Source organism: Bos indicus, chromosome 20 (genome assembly GCF_029378745.1).
Source record: "Bos indicus isolate NIAB-ARS_2022 breed Sahiwal x Tharparkar chromosome 20, NIAB-ARS_B.indTharparkar_mat_pri_1.0, whole genome shotgun sequence".
NCBI classification, from domain to species: domain Eukaryota; kingdom Metazoa; phylum Chordata; class Mammalia; order Artiodactyla; family Bovidae; genus Bos; species Bos indicus.
In genome coordinates this window covers 41,820,575-41,843,159 of record NC_091779.1, presented here as the reverse complement: position 1 = coordinate 41,843,159, position 22,585 = coordinate 41,820,575, and the positions used below count along the sequence as shown (strand labels likewise).

The 22,585-nt window shown below is 48.4% G+C and overlaps 1 protein-coding gene across 6 annotated transcripts in view; it reads left to right on the top strand.

Moving 5' to 3' along the window:
* The first annotated feature begins 1,641 nt into the window (after positions 1-1,641).
* Positions 1,642-22,585, top strand: part of PDZD2 (PDZ domain containing 2) — a 403,122-nt gene continuing 382,178 nt past the window's right edge. For 5 of the 6 annotated variants that reach the window (XM_070774800.1, XM_070774799.1, XM_070774797.1 and 2 more), the window contains exon 1: positions 1,642-1,793. The gene's annotated coding sequence lies outside the window, so the exon portion shown is untranslated. The remainder of the gene's footprint in view (positions 1,794-22,585) is intronic. The other variant, XM_070774796.1, reaches the window with a different exon arrangement.

Sequence of the window (22,585 nt, the reverse complement as noted above, 5' to 3'; positions counted from 1 at the left end):
TTTGATTCTCGATGGATTTTTTTTTTTTTTGGTGTTCCAATGATACCTTTCTAGGTAATAGCTGCCATTTCATCGAGCACCTCCCAAATGCTATGCTGAGTCGCTAGCTATCAATATGTTACTGCTGATCCTTACAAAACCCCTGCATGAAGGGTAGTTTTTTTATGTACAGATAGAGAAACTCTGGATGCCTAAGATTGCATTGCTTGTAATCCATGAAGCTTGGATTTGTACAGACATTGATCTCACTGACCCGGTAATTATAAATGTTGAAGAACAGCTGAATTCAAGTACTTCCCCACCCTACACCCTGCCAAATATACCATCTCAAAATGACTTGGGACCACTCTGGCCTCTGAGGCTGTGAGACAGCTCTGCAGAATCCTTGCAGGTGATTTATGTCTGTCTGCTCTTCCAAGAGACCAGAGCTTATTGCCTTGCCGGGCAAAGCTGCAGCGACTCCCTGCCCCACCCATCTGTATCCCCCCAAAGCAAAGATTCCAATTACTGCTCTGCAGAAAATGTCAAAAGCATTACTCAACTATTCATTATCCCAGGTTTTGTAATTTTTCATATGTTTTTACTCTTATCTGCTAGCACTTGAAAAAGACCAGCTTTTTCCTCTTAAGGGAGCTTAATTTGCAGAGCTATGCAGTCTCCCTATTATGTTCTTATCACCCTCTCCCTGTGGTAGGCAGAATGACAAGGATGACAAAAAAAGAACCAAAAAATATTTGAAGGCCTTCCTGAAAATCCACGAGAATGAGGAATCCGAAAAGCCAGAGGCTTCTGTTCCTGGAGTGACCTGGAACAAGGCCGAGGGCGGCGGGCATTAACCGTCACTCATAACTCACTCAGCAAGGACTCTTGGCCCTACTCAACATGACCACCACATCGGGGCCACGGGACTTTGAGGATTTCTTTGAGTGGTTTAACTGGGGGATTAAGCAGCTCTGAGGTGCCAAGGGGTTCCTCTGAAATTCTTGAAATTCTTATTACGAGTGTTAAATTAACTTTGGTATCCCAAAGACCAGAGGCCAAGGGTGGCTTGGGGTGGCTTAGTCCTTCCCCCCCACCTCCCGTCTCCTTTGGCCTCTCTGCCCCATTTTTGTATTATACAGCGCTTGGCATTTCTCTCAGTGCCGTGTAAAGTGCTGTGCAAAGGCCACTTCCAGTCCCCTAGCTCCCGCTCTTCCACCTAGATGGCGCCCCAAGCCCCGCCATCTGGAAATTCTGAGCTGCCATCTCGCTCCATCCTTTCCTCCCCAGGATACCCAGATTTCCGAAGCCAGCGCCCGGGGGGGCTCCGAATTCACCCGCAGGGACTCTCTGCCGGCGGGAGTGCGGGGCTCGGGGGAATCCCCGCCCACTTGGTCATTCCTGCAGGGGAATCCCCGCCCCCCGTCCCTGTCACTCCAGGAAGGGAGTTCCCGCCCCTCGAATCTACCAGAGGGAGGGAATCCCCGCCCATCCAGGAGGCTCGGCAGAGCCCCAGCGCCGCGCAGCTGGGAGAGCCGGGCTAGGAGCGGGCTCTCGGCGCCGGTACGTGCGGCCCGGGGCAGCGGGGCGCGGGAGGTGGCTGTGGCGGGAACCCGCCGGGCCGGGGACGCGCCGGGCCGGGGGCGCCCGGGATTGCGCCTCCCGTGGTTGCGGGCGAGCCGCGGCGCGGCGGCTCTCGGCAGGCGCGGCAGTGGCACCGGCGGTGGCAGCGGCGGCGGCAGCGGCGTGGGGACCCACCGGGCGGCGCCTGGGTCCGGACGCGCGAGGAGCAGCCTCCGCCGAGCCGCGTGCAGGTGAGGCGACCGTCCCGCTGCGGCCGGGACGTGGGGCTTTGGGTGGGTGGGGGTGGGGGGAGGTGAGGCTTGGCACCCCCGAAACCTCGTGCGCCCAGGAAAGTTTAGTGACAAATCCAGGTGCCGGAATCCCAGCCCCAGGGAGGCGATGAGTAGGGGCGCGGAACCCCGGTCCCACACTGGGCGGTGCAAACTCCGGGTTCATCCGGCCGGGGGCAGGGAGGACGCGGCCGCGGGAAGAGGGCCGGACGGAACGGTCTGGGGACAGCGGGGACAACCCGAGACGCACTGCCGGCCACATTCAGGACAGGGCCTGAAGCCCCTGCCCGGGCGCGCGCCCTGGATCCCCATCCCCCGGCCATCGCCAGGTCTCCTCTCGGGCGGAGGTACTCAGGTGCTCTGGCCTCAGGTTCTGCCTTGGGGATCAAGGCAGCACCTGAGCACCTCCCGCGCCTACTCATCTCTTGCCCCCTTCCTGCCTGGAGAAGAGACACGCGGCGCCAGGGCAGGGCGCGCGAAGAGCAAGGGCATCTTTGGGAGGTACTGGTGTCTGCCAGAGAGATGGGTAACTGCAGTTGGGAAAATCCTGCTGGGCCTTCTCTCCCCCTGAAGTCCAGGTCCTCCGCAAACCTGGCCTTCTTTCTCCTCTTTTCTCTCTCCCTTGCTCTCCAGTGTGTGTTGAGGTTTTAGATCTTTGGGCTGGTTGTCCTCCTGCTGTGCTGAATTGGGTGCGGGAGGGTCTAGGGTCCCTGGCTGGAGTTGACAGAAGCTTGTCCTCAGCAGCCCTGATCTGTGCCAAGACCTTGATAAGGGGACACTGGAGTGTGAAGAGGACAAGGTCTGGCACAGGCTGGAATGGCAGGCATGAGGGCATTCCACAGCTGCAGACGTGCCCTGGGACTGGAGGTGGAGGAGTGCTGGGGAAAGGAGCAGCTTCTTGCAGCTTGCGCAGGCTCTTGCCTCTTACCATCTGAGCCACTATGGGGTTCCCTGGTGGCTCAGATGGGAAAAAAAAAATCTGCCTGCAATGCGGGAGACCTGGGTTTGATCCCTGGGTCTGGAAGATCCTCTGGAGAAGGGAATGGCATCCCACTCCAGTATTCTTGCCTGGAGAATTCCATGGACAGAGGAGCCAGGCGGTCTACAGTCCGTGGGGTCGCAAAGAGTCAGACATGACTGAGCCTTTCACAGAGGCCAAGCGCTTTGTATGGATATGTTTTTCTTGACAAGTCATGATAGAGGTGGTTGCAGAAACTCATATTCTGGGTCTGCTTTTACAAGAGCCCCCGCTGGACCTTCCGGGCTGTTGGTCCTTCCCCAGTGAGGCCTCCCCAACTCAGTCTGCTCTGAACTTGGGCTCTAGGGACCTGGTTTTCTACCTACACTAGGGTTAGCTTTTCTGGTCTGTGACTTCTGAGTGGGGGTCGAGTAGGAACCGGCTGGCAGATGTGGTGTAAGACGTCTGCTTTTAGGGGCAGAATAGAGTGTCCCAGAACATACCGTTGCCTGGAAGTGGTAGTTTTAGCTTCCTCAATTCCTTCTTCCACTAGAATGGGCCCCAAACCTGCTACTCCACTAATAACCACAGTGTGGGGGCGGTGCGGAGTGCAGAGCCAGATGTAGGAGTAAGGGAGTGGCAGGTGCTGAGAAAGGAAGAATCAGAACCATGTAAAGTACATACAATGAAAGTGAAGTCCCTCAGTAGTGTTGGACTCTTTGCAACCCCGTGGACTGTAGCCTACCAGGTTCCTCCGTCCATGGGATTTTCCAGGCAAGAGTACTGGAGTGGGGTGCCATTTCCTTCTCCAGGGGATCTTCCCGACCCAGGGATCGAACACAGGTCTCCCACATTGCGGGCAGATGCTTTACCTTCTGAGCCACCAGGGAAGCCCCATATAAAGTGTAGAAATGTACTTTAACATAGTTAGGGCTGCCCTGGCTCAGAGGTAAAGAATCCACCTGCAGGGCAGGAGACACACAGGAGATGTGGCTTCAATCCCGGGTCAAGAAGATCCCCTGGAGGAGGGCATGCCAACCCACTCTAGTATTCTTGGCTGGAGAATCCCCATGGACAGAGGAGCCTGGTGGGCTGTGGTCCACGGGGTCACAAAGAGGTGGACATGATTGAAGCAACTGACACTAACATACATAGTTATGAAGTGACTGAATTAACTAACATAGTTAATATGATCCTGGAAAAATACTGAATTCTGCTTTAAATCTCTATCATTGAAATTGATTTTGCAGGCACTGAAGTCAGTTTACTCTTTAAGGAAACACAATAATTTCTCCATTCAGTTCAGCCATTTTTGGAGTACCTGTGGTTTGCTGTGCACAGGGTCTTAGAGGTTCCTGGGGACGTGCGTAGGTGACAGAGGTGCCCTCCTTGCTATCAGAGCTTCAACGTGTCAGGAGATGTGAGATGTACACTGAGAGCTCTATGCAAACCCGTGTCCATGTGTCATGTATAGACAACCTATGTTTATTGGGTGAAGGGATGAAGGGATGATCTAATGAACAAAGTGCCTGAAGAATGATCCTGATGGAACATTTTGGGAGGATGGTGGAGAAATAAACCATTTTGACTGAGGGGATCTGACAAGCTTAATGGAGGAGCTATGTGCTCTAGGAGATTAGTCTGCTCTCTTGCAGGAAGAATTGGGACTGGGGAGAAGTGAGAGGTGAGGAGCTGGGTGAGCTTCTGGTAATAAGACGGGGGGCAGAATGTATTGGAGGTCTGAGCTGGTGGGTGGCAGTGGGCTTGGAAGAAAGGAAAGGCTCATCAGTGATGGGCTTGGAGTATGGGCACCACTTAGCCTGGGAGTGAAGAAGAAACAGACGTCACCTGCAGGTGAGGGGCAGAATACACAGTTGGCTGAAGTGGAGGGGTTTAGAGTTTTAACAGTCAGCAAACCAGAAACCTGGAGAAATCCCTTCAGACTTTTCCCTCTGACTTCTCCCACATTTAATCAGTCGCAAAGGTCTACTGATGGCCTCTACGTGTAAAACCTATCCATGGCTCCCAGGACCCGTGGGACGAAGTCCCAGTCCTCTGCCCATCTTCAGACTTCGCTCCTGCCATGTCCCCCACACGCACACATGCAATAGTGCTCCTGACCTGTCCTCCTCTCAGCCTGTAGGCTGCTGTCCTGGGTGGTAGTGGGAGACTGAGGTCCTGGAATATCCTTTCTCCCCTGGTCCTCCTGATGAACAGTTCTTATTTTTCAAGATCCAGCTCCAAGTGTGAATTCTCTGCCTCTCCCTCTCCCAGGAGACGTAAAGCAGTCTGCCTTTGGTCCATCGCTCTACAGAGCCCCCTTTGCACATTCATCATGCTGCCCGGGCCTGTTCCTTTTTTTTGCTTTTGGCCACACTGCATGGCATGTGGGGTCTTAGTTCCCCAACCAGGGATCGAAACTGTGCCCCCTGCTTTGGAAGCATGGAGTCCTAACCACCAGACCATCAGGGAAGTCCTGGACCTGTTTCTTTAGAACCTTATCCTATCCATGCCCAGAAAAGGCCTAGACCAGTCAGTCACCCACCCAATTTGCTCAGGTTGGACAAGGAGAAAGACAGAGTCTACACTCCAGATACTGCCCGCCCGCAACTCCATTGCGCCAGCTGATTGTACTGTAGGCTGTTGTCCCAAGCCTGGCTTGAAAGTTCCAGAACTAGTGGGCTGCACAAGGTAACGCAGACTGTGCATGCTCACTGGCCTAGATCATGTGGGCCCAAGTGACTCAGACTATGGTGGGAGGAAGGGGGGGTGTTCCTGTTGGAAGGTGGCCCCAGGTTCCTCTTTCTGCATCTTCCACAAGGAGAAATATCCTGAAGAAGACAAACCCACAAAAGGTCAGGAGCAAGCCCAAGGAGAGGCTGAATCCCATTAACAGGACAGACTTGGAGACTTGACAGTTTTTAACCTCTTTCTTCTGCCCTCAGAAATGTGTCCAAACTATCAAGTAGGATGCTCGGCAGGCAGCCTCCTGAGGAGAGTGGGCGGACAGGTGCAGGCAGGAATGTGTAAGAAGGCCAGCGTCTCAGGAGGATGATGGGAATCAGCCATCGACAGAGACTGAGAACAGCATATGTGAGGGGTGTCCATGGTAGCCAGCTTGCAAGGGATGAAGGATGGAGTGGTTGCCAAGACAGTGGAAGTGGGGAGCATAGACGCTGAATCCAGAAGCATGCCAGTTGAAAATAACAGGAGACTAGTTGGAGGAGGTGTTAAGGTTTGAGGTTTAAGGGAAGCTTTATTCAGGAGAGTCCCCAGGCGTGTTTAGTAAACAAAAGAGAAGTGGGAAAGAATGGAGTCAAGAAATGGAGTCTTTGGGAAGGAAGAGGCCAGAAGTGTCAGGAGCAGGTGCAGAGAAAGAAGAGAGCTGCCATCTGCCTTCCCTGGAAGGTAGGAGGGGAGCAGAGGTGGGGTGAGGTTCTGGAGGCGCCTGCACCGCAGCGAAGGGGAGTGTCAGCCTTGGTAAAAGAGCAGGGATGCCTGCCGACAGTCAGGAGGGCACTGTGTCAGGCTGGGAGCTTGGGGGGCAGGCCACTTTGACAGGGGATGAACCTGGCTCCTGTGCAAAGGCAGCCCAGAGGGAAAGGCCGGAGTGTGGAATTGGGGTCAGAGAACTGTCTGGAACCTCTTACTGGCCAGATGTTTTGAAATTTTGGAGCCACAGTTTCTTCATGTGCAAAGTTGGTAGAAGAGCTATTTTTCAGGGTTATTCTTAGGAGGAGTAAAAAGAGATACTGAGATATGCTTGTGTCTCAGTGATAACTCCTGGGATGTCTTGGGTCCCAATGAGGGTGTGTTGAGAAATGGATAAACCTCTCGCCAGAGTCAATGACAGCCCAGTTGAATGCAGAGACAGGACTGTTTAGTAGACCCAACAGGAGCTTTCTTTCTCTCTGGATGAAAGATGTTATCATACCCTCTCTGATGCGATGGTGAAGTTGGCAGGGCCCAAACCAGGGGGATCCTGGAGGGTCTCTCCTCTCCTCAGTGGTTTCTGGAAGGGGCAGTACTATCAGATTTGCTAATTCCTGCATTCCGGGAACCTGAGGCCCAGAAAAACAGAGAACTCACCTCATTTCAGTACAACCAGAGCTAGAATCACATGGGGGCTTCCCTGGTGGCTCAGACGTTAAAGAATCTGCCTGCAATGCAGTAGACCTGGGTTTGATGCGTGGGTGGGGAAGATCCCCTAGAGAAGGGAATGGCAACCCTTTCCAGTATTCTTGCCTGGAGAATTCCGTGGACAGAGGAGCCTGGTGGGCTGCAGTCCACAGGGTGACAAAGATTTGCACATGACTTAGCGACTAGCAGACTACACAGAGCTAGAATCACAGTCTAAATTGCTCAGTCTGGGAACCATCATCTTTCAATGGCAAGATGCAGGTGAGTGAGGAGGAAGTCACAGTCTGTGTACCCCCTTGGTTTTATTAATGGCTCTTTGTTATACTTAGAAAGATTAGGTAAATATTCTCACTCCTTCATAAGGAGGGGAGGCTAAGGAGCGCTTAACTTGATTTAGGAATTACTCAATAGATGTGTGCCAAATTAAATGATATTTGGGGAAAATGTGCAGAATGTTTTTTAAGGAAAGAGAAGTATAAAAATATGTACTCAGATTATCCTTGATATATTTTTCCAACTGGATAGTCTGTATCTAGATTATGTTGTCAATTAGACTTATGCATAGGTTCCACATAAAATGATAGATCCTTTTATGGCATTTAAAACTTTTCCATCCTTGATCTTTATAATAACCATCTTCTAGAAATGGAAAAAAAGGCTGGTCTTGGAAAGAATACATTTCCCCCAGGATTCTGCAGCTCTGGGCAGAGACAGGATTTGAACCAGGTAGGGCATCTGATTTAGATTTGAATGGCCCCTGATTTAAAGAGCTCAGCATTCTATTTACAAATGTGTTCAGGAAAACACTGGGAGCATTTACGGTTTGAGAACTCAATAGTTGAAGAGGCCCTTTGTGGTCTGATAAGGCGGCCGAGTCGAGAGCTGGCTTGTTGAGGCACTAAGTGTGCGGAGAAGACACATTTGTCTTTTAAGTCTTTCCAGCTCTGGGAAGAGGCCTGCCCCTGGCTGGGCCCTCTCTCCAATGCCAATAACATCTTCGCCTCCCCACATTCTCACTGGGGCTGGGAAACAGTCCCCATTTTGAGAGCCGCTGGCTTTGGGGTGCACGTATTACCTACACAAATACACTGAGTGAATGGTGACTGGTCTCTTGCTGAGACTGGTGACTCGCAGAGAATCAGAAACTTCAGAATTAACTCTCTTTATGAAGCAGTCTGATGAAACCAGCAAGCATGGAACATCTGGCTGATTGAGTTATTCTTAGATTATTTGCTTGTAGGTTTTAAAGTGTTTATGTGGCTCATCGAACACTGTAACATGCAGAGGGGTTTGGGAGAAGCAGGGTTTGGGGAAAAAAGAGGACTCATTTTGCCCACATCCACGTCGCGGCTTTAAATGAAATAATAGCAGAGAGAGAGGGAAAGTTTTGTTGCCTTAAGCAGCCTGAAATGCTTAGCTATCCACATGAGGATTATAAAAAAAAAACACATACCCTGAAGGATTTGCAAATCCCTGAAGGAACCTAATCTAATCCCTTGCCATCAGGTGGAAGTAAATTTAACACATTGCAGAATGGACCCGTGGCATTTGAGCAGCCTCCTGAAGAGGGGCTTTTGTGATGTGTGTGTGGCCCTTAATAGAATGAAGCTCCAGACTGCGGCCCTGGAGGACTTTGGCAGGAGTAGAAGTAGATTTGGATGAGCTACTCATGGTCTCCCTTTTTATCAGCATCTGATACCTCTAGCACTTGGCCTTGCCTGCACTTGACCTTAGCTAACACTGCCACCTTAACTCAATTGTTTGAGTTAAAACACATACACTCTGGCTTCCAAGGGTTCATCATCCTGCTTTGCTAAACATCAAGATGCACAGATGCAGTGCAGAGAAGACTCCTCCCATACTTAAGAGCCGTGAAACCCAAAGCCCTCTCCCAGGCTGAGACCTGCCCACTGCAGGAATACAAGCTCTGCCGGGAGGAGGCTGGGAGGAGGGTAATTTTGGATCAGGATGTTCTCAGTAGAGGGTGGGGGCACTAGACGGCCTGACAGGAGAGGCCTCTGGGCATCTAGAGGCAGGTGGTGGGAAGAGAGACAGTGCCTGGGAGGCTGGCTCCCTGGGGACCCTGTCTGGCTGCTGTCACCCCTGATGAGCTGCTGGGGATATCTAGGGAGGAAGATGGAATAAACACTGGCTCTTTTGTCCCTTTCAGCAAAGACTAGTGCTCTGCATGTGTGCATGCATGCATACTAAGTCACTCAGTCATGTCTGACTCTTTGCGACCCTGTGGAGCCTGCCAGGCTCCTCTATACTTGGGATTCTCCAGGCAAGAATACTGGAGTGGGTTGCCATCAGGAGATCTGCCCAACCCAGAGATCAAACCCATGTCTCTTTACGTCTTCTGCATTGGCAGGCGAGTTCTTTACCACTAGTGCCACCTGGGAAACCCCCAGTGCTCTGTGAAAGTGAAAGTCGCTCAGTCGTGTCCGACTCTTTGCAACCCCATGGACTATACAGTCCATGGAATTCTCCAGGCCAGAATACTGGAGTGAGTGGGTAGCCTTTCCCTTCCCCAGGGGATCTTCCCAACCCAGGGATCGAACCCAAGTCTCCCTTATTGCAGGCGGATTCTTCATATGCTGAGCCACAAAGGAAACCTAAGAATACTAGAGTGGGTAGCATATCCCTTCTCCAGCGGATCTTCCCAACCCAGCAATAGAACAGGGGTCTCCTGCATTGCAGGCAGATTCTTTACCAACTGAGCCATCAGGGAAGCCCTCCAGCACTCTGTAGATGCCTTCTAATGAGAACGTGCTTGTCCTATTTATGAATCTTGGAATGTTGTTGGAATTTCGGTATTCCACAAGACCCTTTCTCTGTTAGCCATGCTGTCTGGGGTTGGTGTAAACAAGTTTGAACACCCGGTAATGCTCTTACCTCTAAAGAATATTAAGTGGTTCCTGACCCTGCTTATATTTGCAATGCAGGTGATCACATATAATTATAAAATCTCTTCTGGTGTTTGAGCATTTCTTTTTTTACACCCATGAAGATGAGGATGGAGCCAATTTTAATAAAGCCAGATGTCAACAAACTCTTTACATTTTGGCGTGTTGGCCAATGGACACTTATAGAATGTCTGATTTCAGCTGTGTTTCACTTGGATTCCCCAACCCCCCTTTTTGACACAGTGTATTTTATAGAGATTGGGGTAAAACTAGGGTGTGCTATATGGGTCTCTTGGTGAAGAAAATTAACTTCTAAAGCTAACACACCATGCAAATATTATTACAAAATCACTCAGCGTATAATTTTGGCATCACTTTCCTCAAGTTGTCTGCTGCCCACTCTCCACTCCAGCCCCGCCCTGGTCACCGTTATTCCCAGTATCATTAGGCTGACAGAAGAGACAGCTGTCCCCAGAAAATATGCTCCAAGTGTCCCCATCAGCACGGATTCTCATGAGAGAGCAGGCAGTGAGACGGCTCGGGGGGTGGAAGGTGCCGGAAAGGATTGCATTAACTCCTCTCTGGATCTGCTACTCATCTTTCAAATCTGAGCAGATGTGAGGCTTATTGATTTCATTATGGTGATGGCTGGGGAGCAGCGTTCAGGCACGGGCACCCAGGAATCACCCACGGTACCTGAGCACCCTTCTCGCCTTCTGGCCCCTCACCTGCTCAGCATCCTGGACACAGTCTATCTCTTGAGGGTCTCGGGAGATGATCGGCCCTTTTCTTCATACTCTTCTGAATCCGCACTCCTCAGTGTTAGTCACTCAGTCGTGTCTGACTCTTTGTGACCCCATAGATTGTGGCCCTCCAGGCTCCTCTGCCTGTGGATTTCCCCGGGCAAGAATATCAGAGTGGGTTGCCATGCCCTCCTCCAGGGGACCTTCCCAACCCAGGGATGGAACCCAGGTCTCCGGCACTGCAGGCGGATTCTTTACCGTCTGAGCCACCAGGGAAGCCCTCAGGATCCAACACAATATTCAGTACATGGGGCTAAATGAACGTTGTTTGGACGTTCCCTAGTTGGCAGGCACAGTTCTAGACACTTTTAAACGTATTAATTCATTTCCTTCTCATAACCATCCGATGAGGTTCATGCTGTTATCATCCCCATGTTTGTTTCCTAAGGCTGCTGTGAGAAATGACCACAAACTTGGTGGCTTAGAACAACAGAAGTTTATTCTCTCATGGTTCTGGGGGTCAGAAGTCTGGAGTCAGGTGTCAGCAGGGCCATGCTCCCTCTGGAGGCTCTCGGGGAGGAGCCTTCTTGGTCTCTTCCGGCTTCTGGGGGCTGTCAGCACCCCTGTGGCGGGCCCACTCCTGTCTCCGTCTCTGTTCACACCACCTTCTGCTCTGTGCAGTCGTGTTTTCTCTTACGTCTGCATGTCTTTGTCTCACACGTCTCCTATAAGGACACTTGTCATTGGGTTTTGGGCCACCGGATAATTCAGGATGATCTCATCTCAAGATCCTTAATTTAATTATATCTGCAAATAAGGTCGTATTCACAGGTACCAGGGCATGAACACGTTTTTTTTCAAAGTCACCATTTAACCCACTATGTGCCCTTTTGCCGATGGAGTATTGTGGTTCGCCACGTTCTCCAAGGTTACAGGAGTTTGTGGAACCAGGATTTAGTTTGTGGAACCAGGATTTGAGTAGAGCAGTCTGGTTCTAGAGCTTGTGTTCTTGAACTACAGATCTTCCTTGACTTACAGTGTGGTAGTGGTGGTTCAGTCATGTCCAACTCTTGCGACCCTATAGACTGTAGTCCACCAGGCTCCTCTGTCCATGGGATTTCCCAGGCAAGAATACTGGAGTGGCTTGCCATTTCCTTCTCCAGGGATCTTCCCGACCCAGGGATTGAACCCCAGTCTCCCACATTGTAGGTGGATTCTTTACTCACTGAGCTACAAGGGAAGCCCCTGTAATACAAATACGGTTACATATTGTAATACACTCATCATAGTAATACTGTAAATTGTAAATACCATAAGTCAAAAATGTATTCAATGCACCCAACTTACCAAACATCACAGCTTAGCCTAGCATACCTTAAATGTGCTCAGAACACTTGCATTAGCCTAAAGCTGGGCAAAATCATCTAACGCAAACCTATTTTATTTGAAGTGTTGAACACCTCATATAATTTATCGAATCCTGTACTGAAAGTAGAATGGTTACAAGGGTGCAGAATGGTTGTATTGGTTGTTTACCTTGGTGATGGCATGGCTGACTGGGAGCTGCAGCTCACTGCCACTGCCCAGCATCTCCAGAGACTGTCATAACAGCTTATCGCTAGCCCAGGAAAAGATTAAAATTCGAAGTGTGGTTTCCACTGACTGGGTATCACTTTTGTACCATCGTAAAGTTGAAAACTAAGACCTGAGATCATGGCATCTGGTCCCATCGCTTCATGGCAAATAGATGGGGAAACAGTGGAAACAGTGGCAGACTTTATTTTTGGGGGCTCCAAAATCACTGCAGATCATTGCAGCCATGAAATTAAAAGACAGTTCCTCCTTGGAAGGAAAGTTATGATCAACCTAGATAGCATATTAAAAAGCAGAGACATTACTTTGTCAACAAAAGTCCATCTAGTCAAGGCTATGGTTTTTCCAGTGGTCATGTATGGATGTGAGAGTTGGACAATAAAGAAAGCTGAGCGCCGAAGAATTGATGCTTTTGAACTGTGGTGTTGGAGAAGACTCTTGAGAGTTCCTTGGACTGCAAGGATATCCAACCAGTCCATCCTAAAGGAGATCAGTCCTGGGTGTTCATTGGATGGATTGATGTTGAAGCTGAAACTCCAGTATTTTGGCCACCTGATGCAAAGAGCTGACTCATTTTAAAAGACCCTGATGCTGGGAAAGATTGAAGGCAGGAGGAGAAGGGCACAACAGAGGATGAGAAGGTTCGATGGCATCACCAACTCAATGGACATGAGTTTGAGTAAGCTCAGGGAGTTGGTGATGGACAGGGAGGCCTGGCATGCTGCAGTCCATGGGGTCACAAAGAGTCAGACACGACTAAGCAACTGAACTGAACTGGAAGTTGAAAAATTGTAAGTTGAACCATTATAAGTTGGGGAACCATCTGTCATCTCTGCCTCTCAGTAAATGTGCTTCTCTAATTGTTTATGATATGAATGGATAGCAGGATGGGTGGATGGGTAAAAAGATACTGATAATAGTAACTGATCAACACTCTACTTCCCAGCATAATGAGAATTATACCAACATCAACAAATAATCATTTTTTATGCTGTTGCCTCAAACTTGACCTTGGGTCCTTTTCTCTAGTTATTCTCCCTTCTGGGGAGATCTCATCTACCATATGTGTGATGTTGCCTCCCAAATGTATGTCTCTAGCTCACTGACTTCCAGACCCACATGCTCACTGCCAGCTTGACATCCCCACCTGGGTAGAGAATGGGTGCTTCAGACCTAACAGGACTGAAATGGAAGCCTTGAGACTTTTCCTTCAGGCCAGTTCTTCCCTTCGCCCCTCTTAGTAAACAGCACCACCGTCCCCTTGTGGGCTCATTCCCTCAACTAGAAGCCACCCCTTTTTCTTCTGTCTGCCTCACACTCAATAGGTCAGTGTGTGAGTCCTGTGGGCCTTCCCCCAGAATCCACCTCCTGCTCCCACCTTCCACGGCAGGCTCCAACCTGAAGCCGCTGCCCCTTGTCCCTGGAGCCCTGCTGCCGCGGTCCTCTAACTGGGCCTCCCCAGAAGAGGACTCTTGACCCCTAGTCCTTCCTTCTCAGAGCAGCCAGAAGGGCCTCTCAACACACAAGTCAAGTCAAGTCACTCTGCAGCTTCAGCCAGGGGTTTTCTCATTGCCATTTGAATATAATTCAGGTCCTTTTCTCCCACCTGCCTCTCAGGTGACTTCCTGTGTTCCCACCCAGTGCTCTCACTGTCTATGCCCAGACACACTGTCCTTTTTGGAACAGAGCAGGCTCTATCCCAGAGGAGGGCCTTACCCCTTTCTGGAAGCTTCTTCCTCCAAACCTTCAGAGGCCTTCTTCTCCGCAATCATATAATCTAAAATGGCCCCATCCCCCAGATGCTGTATCATGTTACTCTTGTTTCATTAGAAATAAAGTTTTTCTATTTGCTTATTATTTAATCTCACCTGTTGGGATGTAAATTCCATCAAAGCAGGGACATTGTGCTTTTCGCTGTACCTCCAGTGCTAACAACATTGCCTGGTATACAGTAGGCCCTCAGTAAATAGCTGGTTGTACAAATAAAGCAATTATTATATTCCAGACACTGATCCCAGTTATCCTTATGTTCCAGATGATGAAAAGTAGGCTTAGAAAGTTTAAATTGCTTGCCTGGAGTTGCATATCTGTTAAGAGCTGGAACAAGAATTTGAACCCAAATCTCTCTGTCTCCTAAGCCCATGTTCTTATCCATTATTCCACCAGGTCTCTGAGAAGCAGGGACTGCCTAGGATCTCTACAAACTCTGAGTTTTCTCATTCATTTTTCTACTCAGAAACCCAGGACACAGATTGTTAAAACACAGGGAGGAAATATACTTACTTAGATTCTCAATATATTATTTCCCTGAAAAGTTGGCCCTGGGGCTTAAGCTTGAGCGGTTAAGAAGTTCATTTCTTTTTTTCTCCACTTAGGAATTTAGGCTCAAGACATTTTCAGATCCATCTGGAGAATTAATGGTTTAAACCCTTTTCCTTGAATGCTTACAGGAAAGGCAGAGATGACCAGGTTGCATCCTGATCCTCTTTGTAGGGAGAATGCAAAGGTGGAATTTGTTTGCCTTCACAAGAAGCCCTGAGATCATCCTCCTCCTGGTCTTCCTTTCATATACCTTTCTGTAGTTTGTTTTTTTCTGTCTCCCTGTCTCCTCCAGTAGATAAAGCCTTAGGATGAGAGCATGGACCCTGGTTTTCGATTGCTTGATAGCAAGACCCTCTGCATTGGGTCTTGCTAAAACACTGGTCTATTTCGCTGTTACCAGTTTTGGGTCAGTCATGGAAGAGGCCAAAGGATGTATTCTTGCCAGGATGTGGGGCTCAGAGGAACTTCTGCCAATCGTGCAGACTGGGAGAAATGAGAAAGCAGCTATTTATTTCCTTCCCTGCTCTTGGACCTCCTTTTAAAAGTAAGTTCCATCTTGAGAATTACATCAGCATCCCGATAAGTAAACATCAGACAAAAAGCTACTCTTTCAGGCAAATCGTAATTGTGAGGATGGCCAAGACCCACAGATGTAGGTTGGGCTTTTATTTGTGGAAAGGACTATAGTGGCTGATGAGTGTATTTGGCAAATATAGCTGCCTTCCTGCAGGGAAGCAGAACTCTAGCCATTTGATACGTCATGCGCTTTGCCACTGCTGTCATGAGTGGGATTTGTTATGGTAACCAGAACTTTGCCCGGAGGGTTGTGCGTGTAAACTGTCACTCATTAGCTGTCTCCTTTATTTGAATCATAAACCAAAGAGGAGCTGCTCACTGTGCTAACAGGCAGATGGGTAGTCACGATGGAGCCCAGGTACAACTGTGTGTGCTCTTTGGAGTGGAATAGCACCACCCACCACAGCTCTCATTTGCTGGATCAAGAAGTCTTCCTGGATTTCCATAGGTTGAAATCCATGCTGGAACCTGCACTCTAGGATAGTCGGTCTTATTATTTTTCCTAACTCTTTCTCAACTGCTACTCCCCAGCTTCCTCTTGACCCAGCATGTAAACTTTGCTAACGGTGGTTGAGCAGATAGAATGTAGGTAGCTTCCCATAAAACCACTGAAAACTATGAAAGCTCAGCGGACATTTGAAGGAGGTAATATGGTCAATGATGCTCTGTTCTCTCCTAGAGTTTGTACTTCGTCCTCACTGCTGCAAATCAACTTTTCCCCTCCTTTTTCATACAACTAGTATTTATTTAGTAATACATGTACAGAAAGATATAAACACTTCATATTCAATGCATGGGGGATAAAAATAAATAAAATTCAGGTTGTTAGAATTACCAATCCCATCAAATTATTTAACTAACTTTGGGGGTGGAGGAGAAACAATGGAGACACCATTACTTCAGGAACATGGTGAGCTTCCTGAACCCTGCTTTTGGTGGAGACTTGGAACTGGCTAAGAACCCCTTAGGCATATTTACTCCTGGATATATTTCTGCTGCTGTTGCTAAGTCGCTTCAGTCGTGTCTGACTCTGTGCAACCCCATAGACGGCAGCCCACCAGGCTCCCCCGTCCCTGGGATTCTCTACGGAAGAACACTGGAGTGGGTTGCCATTTCCTTCTCCAATGCAGGAAAGTGAAAAGTGAAAGTGAAGTCGCTCAGTCGTGTCCAACTCTTCGCGACTCCGTGAATTGCAGCCTACCAGGCTCCTCTGTCCATGGGATTTTCCAGGCAAGAGTACTGGAGTGGGGTGCCATCGCCTTCTTTGGGATATATTTCTAGGCCTATGTAAATCTGGGTGATGTTACGTTATGCTCTATCATCTGTGGCTGGGAATATGAACTGCAGTCCAAAGTGAAACCAGAACCACTTCTTGAGTTGATGTCAGCAGTGGGTCAGAAACTAGACTGGAAAGTTCTTCCAGGCAAAGCCACGTCCTGTTTGATGCTGTGACTCAGGCCTGTTGTATATCCTTCATGAAGATTTTTTTAAATGAATGAAACTGGTGTCAGATCAGCATGTCTGAGTGGGGAGAAGAATCTGGAATATATATTTCAGGTCATACCTACAGCTAATCCATGAAGATCCCTGAAGCCTGAAACGGCCCTGCCCTTCAGAAATTTATCACCTAATAGCAGAGCTAGCAAGTCTGAGGCATGCTAGTTATGATTTAAGATGTAGGGGAAGATGAATCTTCTGATGTAAGTGTGTTGAGAGTTATCTTTCCTTCACATTTTTCCAAATGAAAAGACTTCCACTTTATACACTGATCATTTTAGGTGATTTCATGAACATTGCACTTGTACAGCCCTGAGGCATTTCTTCAGTAAATAAGATACAGACCTACTATGTGCTAAACGCTTACATTCTATCAGGGAAGGAAGGCATTCAGTGTGTTCTAAGCTGTGTTCAAGAACATGACCTCCTAGAGAAGTGATTCACCTCCTTGCTGTGCATCCCAAGCTGCTCTTATCAAGGTTGCTAGTGACGTCTACATTGCTAAATCTAAGGGCTAATTCTCAGCCTTCCCCTTGCTCCTTCAAAGCATTTGATGATACATACGGTTTATCCCTGCTTTATCCTTGAAAGGCATCCTTTCCTTGGCTCTCTGCATACCATACTGTATAGACCTTCCTCCTCACTCAGCAGCCAGCATTCCTTCCCCATCTTCTTGACTGCCTTCTCTCTTCTCCCTGATCTCTCACTGCTGAAGGGCCCAGCACTCATTATTTGCACTTGTCTTTTCTTTCTGTGATTACTGTCTGTGGTGTCAGTCATTCTCATGGCTTTAAATACCATCCATCAGCCAAGAATTCACACTACTGTATCTCCATCTCGTGCCACCTGCATATAGTATTACCTACTTGACACCTCTGATAATAGTCATCTCAGACTTTAACGTCTAAAAGTAAGTTTCTGATTCCCATCCCTTCCCCTTCCAGATACTTTGTCTTCAGTTAATCCTTCAACATATACCCAGAATCTGACCGTCCCTCATCGCCTCTCTTCATCCCTGGTTCCTCATCTCTCAAGTGGGCTCTTTTAGGCGCTGCTCAATTTTTACCTCTTCCATTTCACCATATGGCGTAGTCTCAGCAGAACAGCCAAGTGGTTCCAGATTCAAAATACAAATCAGATCAAATTAGTGCTCTGTTCAAACTTCTCAGAGTAAAAGCCAAACTCACTACTTAACCTACCAGGCCCTTCCCTTCCTCCCTGATTCCCTCTCTGCTCAAGCCCCGCACCACCCTGGCACACCTCTGCCTCAGGGTCACCACACCTGCTGTTCCCTCTTTCTGACATGTTCTTCTTTCACATCGCTGACTTGCTGCTTCCTTCAGGTCTCGATTCAAATGTTGCCTTCAGTGAAGTCTTTGTGCCACCCTGCCCCAGCCTGAGATTTCATATCCCCCTTCTCAGCTTTATTTTCTCCTTTGCACCTTGTCAGTTTTTAAACATATATTTTACTGACTCAATTTGCTTTTCTGCCTTCTCTGCACCGCTGCAATGAAAAATTTATGAGGCTATTTTTCTGAAGGGGGGAACCTATGTGATTCACTCATATCTTCAACAGTGAGAACAAGGCTTGGCATACAGCAGGCACTCAGGAAGCAATCTGTTGAGGGAATGAGGTAGAACCACGGGTATTTTTCATTTAAATATTGATGCCCCTGAGGATTCTGATATAATTGGTGGGATGAGCACCAGCACTGATATTTTCTGAACCCTCCCCGAGTCATTCCGATGTGGAGCTCGGCATAAGTTGTTCATTCTTAGAAAGTCCATTAGTCTCCAGACCTAAATTTCAGGGGATGATTTTAATGAAGTTTGTGCTATGTGTAAAAATTTCATCAGAGCATCTTCTTAGAGGGAATGTAGTGGACATTCATCCCTGCATGATCTTGCTGACTTTCGCCTGGAGGCATAAACCCCCCTCTTGCCGAATTAAGTGTTTTCTGTGTTAATTTCCCCACTGGACTTTTCTCTTTATACTGTCAGCTATTGCCATCCATGTACCTGTGGGTTCTGTGTGTGCAGATTCAGTCCATAGCTGATGGAAAATTCCAGAAAGCTCAAAAAAACAAAACTTGAATTTGTCAGTATATATATTATACTTATAACCATTTACACTGTATTAGGTATTATAAGCAGTCTAGAGATGATTTGGGCTTCCCTGGTGGCTCAGACAGTAAAGAATCTGCCTGCAATCCGGGAGACCTGGGTTTGATCCCTGGGTTGGGAAGATCCCCTGGAGGAAGGCATGGCTACCCACTCCAGTATTCCTGCTTGGGGAATCCCCATGGACCGAGGAGCCTGGTGGGCTACAGTCCACGGGGTCACAAAGAGTCCGACACGACTGAGCAACTAAGTACACAGCACACAGAGACGATTTAAAGTATAAGGAAGAATGTGCATGGGTTACATGCAAATACTATGCCAGTTTATAGAAGGAACTTGAGTATATTCTGATACTGGTATCCTCAGCAATCCTGGAACCACTGCCCCATGAATATATTTGAAAAGTGAGAGGGAATTTGGATCCAGCTTAATTCCTTTTGTCTGCATGGACTATGCATTTTTCACACCCCCACACCCAGAAAGCCCCGCAACCCCTTGCCTAGATTCTGTCCATCATGTAAGACACAGGCTAAGTCTCCTTCCCTCTGAAGAGTGTTTCTCCTCACCCTCCAGCTGGCAGTCTCTCCCAGAACGTCTGGCGCACAGGCTGCCTGGCATGTTCTCTTGGCATCTAGCACATGCTGCCCTGGTTGGTGAGTCTTTAGGTGAAAGTGTCTTTCTTTGGTGTTAGCCCTCCCAGGCTAGGCTGTGAACTCTCTCAGGCTCTTGGCCATACTCTCATCTCTGTATCCCCAGCACTATCCTTTTTAAATGTATCGGCAACTTCCAAGGAGCATTGCCAAGGGGATAGCGTGTCACTCTTGATGTAAGTAGGGACTGTACCCTTCATAAGCACTCTGGCATTTTTCAACTCTGGGTTGTGTTGATCTGTGGGCTTTCCAGGTGGCACTAGTGGTAAAGAACCCCCTGCCAATGCAAGAGACAGAAGAGATGTGGGTTCAATCCCTGGATCAGGAAGATCCCTTGGAGGAGTGTTAGTTGCTAAGTCCTGTCCGCCTCTTGCAGCCCCATGGACTGTAGCCCACCAGGCTCCTTTGTCCATGGGATTTTCCAGACAAGAATACTGGAGTGAGTTGCCATTTCCTTCTCCAGGGGATCTTCCTGGCCCAGGGATTGAACCTGGGCCTCCTGCATTGCAAGCAAATTCTTTACCATCTGAGCCACAGGTGTGGTGACCCACTCCAGTATTCTTACCTGGGAAATCCCATGGACAGAAGAGCCTGGTGGGCTATGGTCCATAGGGTTGCAAAGAATTGGGCATGACTGAAGTGACTTAGTGCAGCACAGCACACATTATTGGTCTGTATCTTTCTCATCTCATAAACAACCAAATACGTAGCTTGTAAGATTTAGAATCTAGGATCGCAGTACCCTGGTTGAAAATGACATACCCAAGAAAGCTCAGATATAATCGCATTTGCCTTTATTTTCAAAATCAGATTCAAGGAAATAAATTTAAGCTAGCTTTTGGGAACTGCTGGCTGGCAGCTCTGAGACAAGGCAAAGGATGGCACCGTGTGGAGCCCTTCTCTCTCTGTTTGAAATGGTGACTTTTCTATTAGAGCCTCATTCTCAGGCTAACATTCTTCATTTCAGCAGGCTGGGAGATCAGGTAACCGGATCTATGTGAGTAGAAGGAAGGTTTAGAAACTAAGGTCTTAACACCTTTGTGGCCTTTTGAAGCCCTAGGATTGGGGGAAAGTGATGTCATGGTGAGACAGGAAATGTTATAAAGCTGTAAAATGTCATAAAGTGATTTCCATCTGGTATTAGGTGTATAAGACACAGCAAAAAAAAAGGGCATTGTGTTTTTATCCAGTGGGGATAAGGTTACTAGATTGGTACATCATGGGGAAAGTGTTGACATAACGAATCTGGACTTTTCAGCAAGGTGTTTGGATGGTCCCTTGTGATATCTTTGTGGGCAAGATGGAGGAACATGGACTGGACAGTTGCGTGATGTGGTGATTTGTAGCTGACTGGCTAAATGCCCGTGCAAAGAGGTTGATGGATTGATGTCCATCCAGAGAGAGGGCTCTAGCAGTGAGAGTCTGACACAGTTCTGCCATTGGATTTATCCTGCTGCTGTTCAATGTTTTTATCGATGACTTGAATAAAGGTGCAGATGACACATTTATCCCATTTGCTCATGACCCAGATCCCAGAAGCACAGTGACCTCGTTTCACACCAGAATCAGAATCTAAAGTGACATATAGGATAGGCCACCTTTTGCAAGATCAGCCAAGGGCTCAAGTGAAGGTCCTTCACTGTGGTCTGAAAAGCCAACTGCATTTATTACAGGACAGTCAGGAATTTGCTGTAATAACGATCTTTTTGTAAAAGATTTAGGCAGTTTGTTTGACTGGATGGTCAGTGTGCATCAAAACTCTGATGTGACTATTAAATAAATGTAAATCCCAGATGGGGTCAGAAACAGTGTGGACCCTCTGCTCTGGTCCCACACATCTAGACTATTGTGCACCGTTCTGGGCAGCACGTGGTGTAAAGTGACATATTCAGAAGCAAGGGTCCAAGATTCGAAAGTTGGTGAGAGAGATTTTCAGGAAAGATGATGGTGCCTTCCAAGTCCTTTCCCTTTAATCCCATGCCCCTGTGGACCATCGCCTCACACACTCCTTTCCCAATACTCTAAACTCTCCAACTCCTTTCCTTTTGCTGTCCTCACCACCCAAAATCCTCGCACCAAATAAGTTCAATCACTGTCAGTTCCTGCCCCTGTGTCCTGATTGCTGAGAATTTCTGAGAAAGAGAAAAAAAACCACTATCTGTTTTGATTGGCGCAGCTGCGGGATAAAGGCCTCTGAACTCATCGTCCTCCTAGGCCAGCAGGCAGGTGGACAGTCTCACAGGACCCCCATCAGCTTTCCCTGCCGTTCCCCCCACTGCCTGGACTACCCCTCCCCCTCAAACTCCTACCTAGAGACCTTCTCTCTCCCTTCAAGCTGGGGACCTTAATGTTTTCTTCACAGAGAGAATCCATGAAAATTCCCTCAGTCTTGCTCCCTCACTTCCAATCTGTCCACCTCCGACCTGTGCGCTTTCCTTCTTGCCTGAGAGAATTTCCCTCCTTTTATTGAACATTTCCCTCAGATTCAGCTTAACGGTCATGCTTAATCAGCCTACTCTTTCCCCTCTGTCTTTACCCTCCCCCTGCCTAAAAGCCTTTCCTCTCTGCCATGTGCAAACCTCACCCCTCTTTAATTAAGTCCTCTCTGCCTTTATATCCTTAACGGTCAAATTATCTGAAGATTTGGTCTGTGTTGGCTGTTTTCACTTCTTTCAGCTCTCATTGATCCCTCAATGGACCATGCAATCTGGTTTCCATTCCCGACGCTCCGTTGAAAGTCCCTGGTGACAGTTGATGGGCCTCTACATCCAGATCCAGTGGAGAGGTTTCAGTGCTTCAGTTGTTTGGCCAGCATCTCCTTTATGAAGCACTGTTCTCCAGCGTCTCTGCTCCCACTCCTTTCGTGGATTCTTCCTGCCTCTTTAATGGACGCCTGGTCTTACTCTTCTCGCTGAGCTGCTCTCCACGGAGTGCTTTCACTTATTCTTGCACCAACTTTGATTCCCCCTTCCTTTTTGGTTGGTTTGTACTTCACCTCTTAGGCAGCGATGTTCTCATTCCTCCTCTGGGCAGTTTCAGCCCCATTTTCCACTTCTACACATCCACTTTCACCCCCTGTCTACACTTCCCTCCAAATCTGTGCCTCCAGCCTCCAGCCTCCTCCTGAGCTCCATGTCCAGTGCCTACTACTGATCTCGGGTGGCCTCGGCCTGCAATGGTGTGGAGCAGGGCTTGGGTTCCCAATGAGAGATTGAGGCTGAGTCATGAGGGTGAGCACCAGATCCTA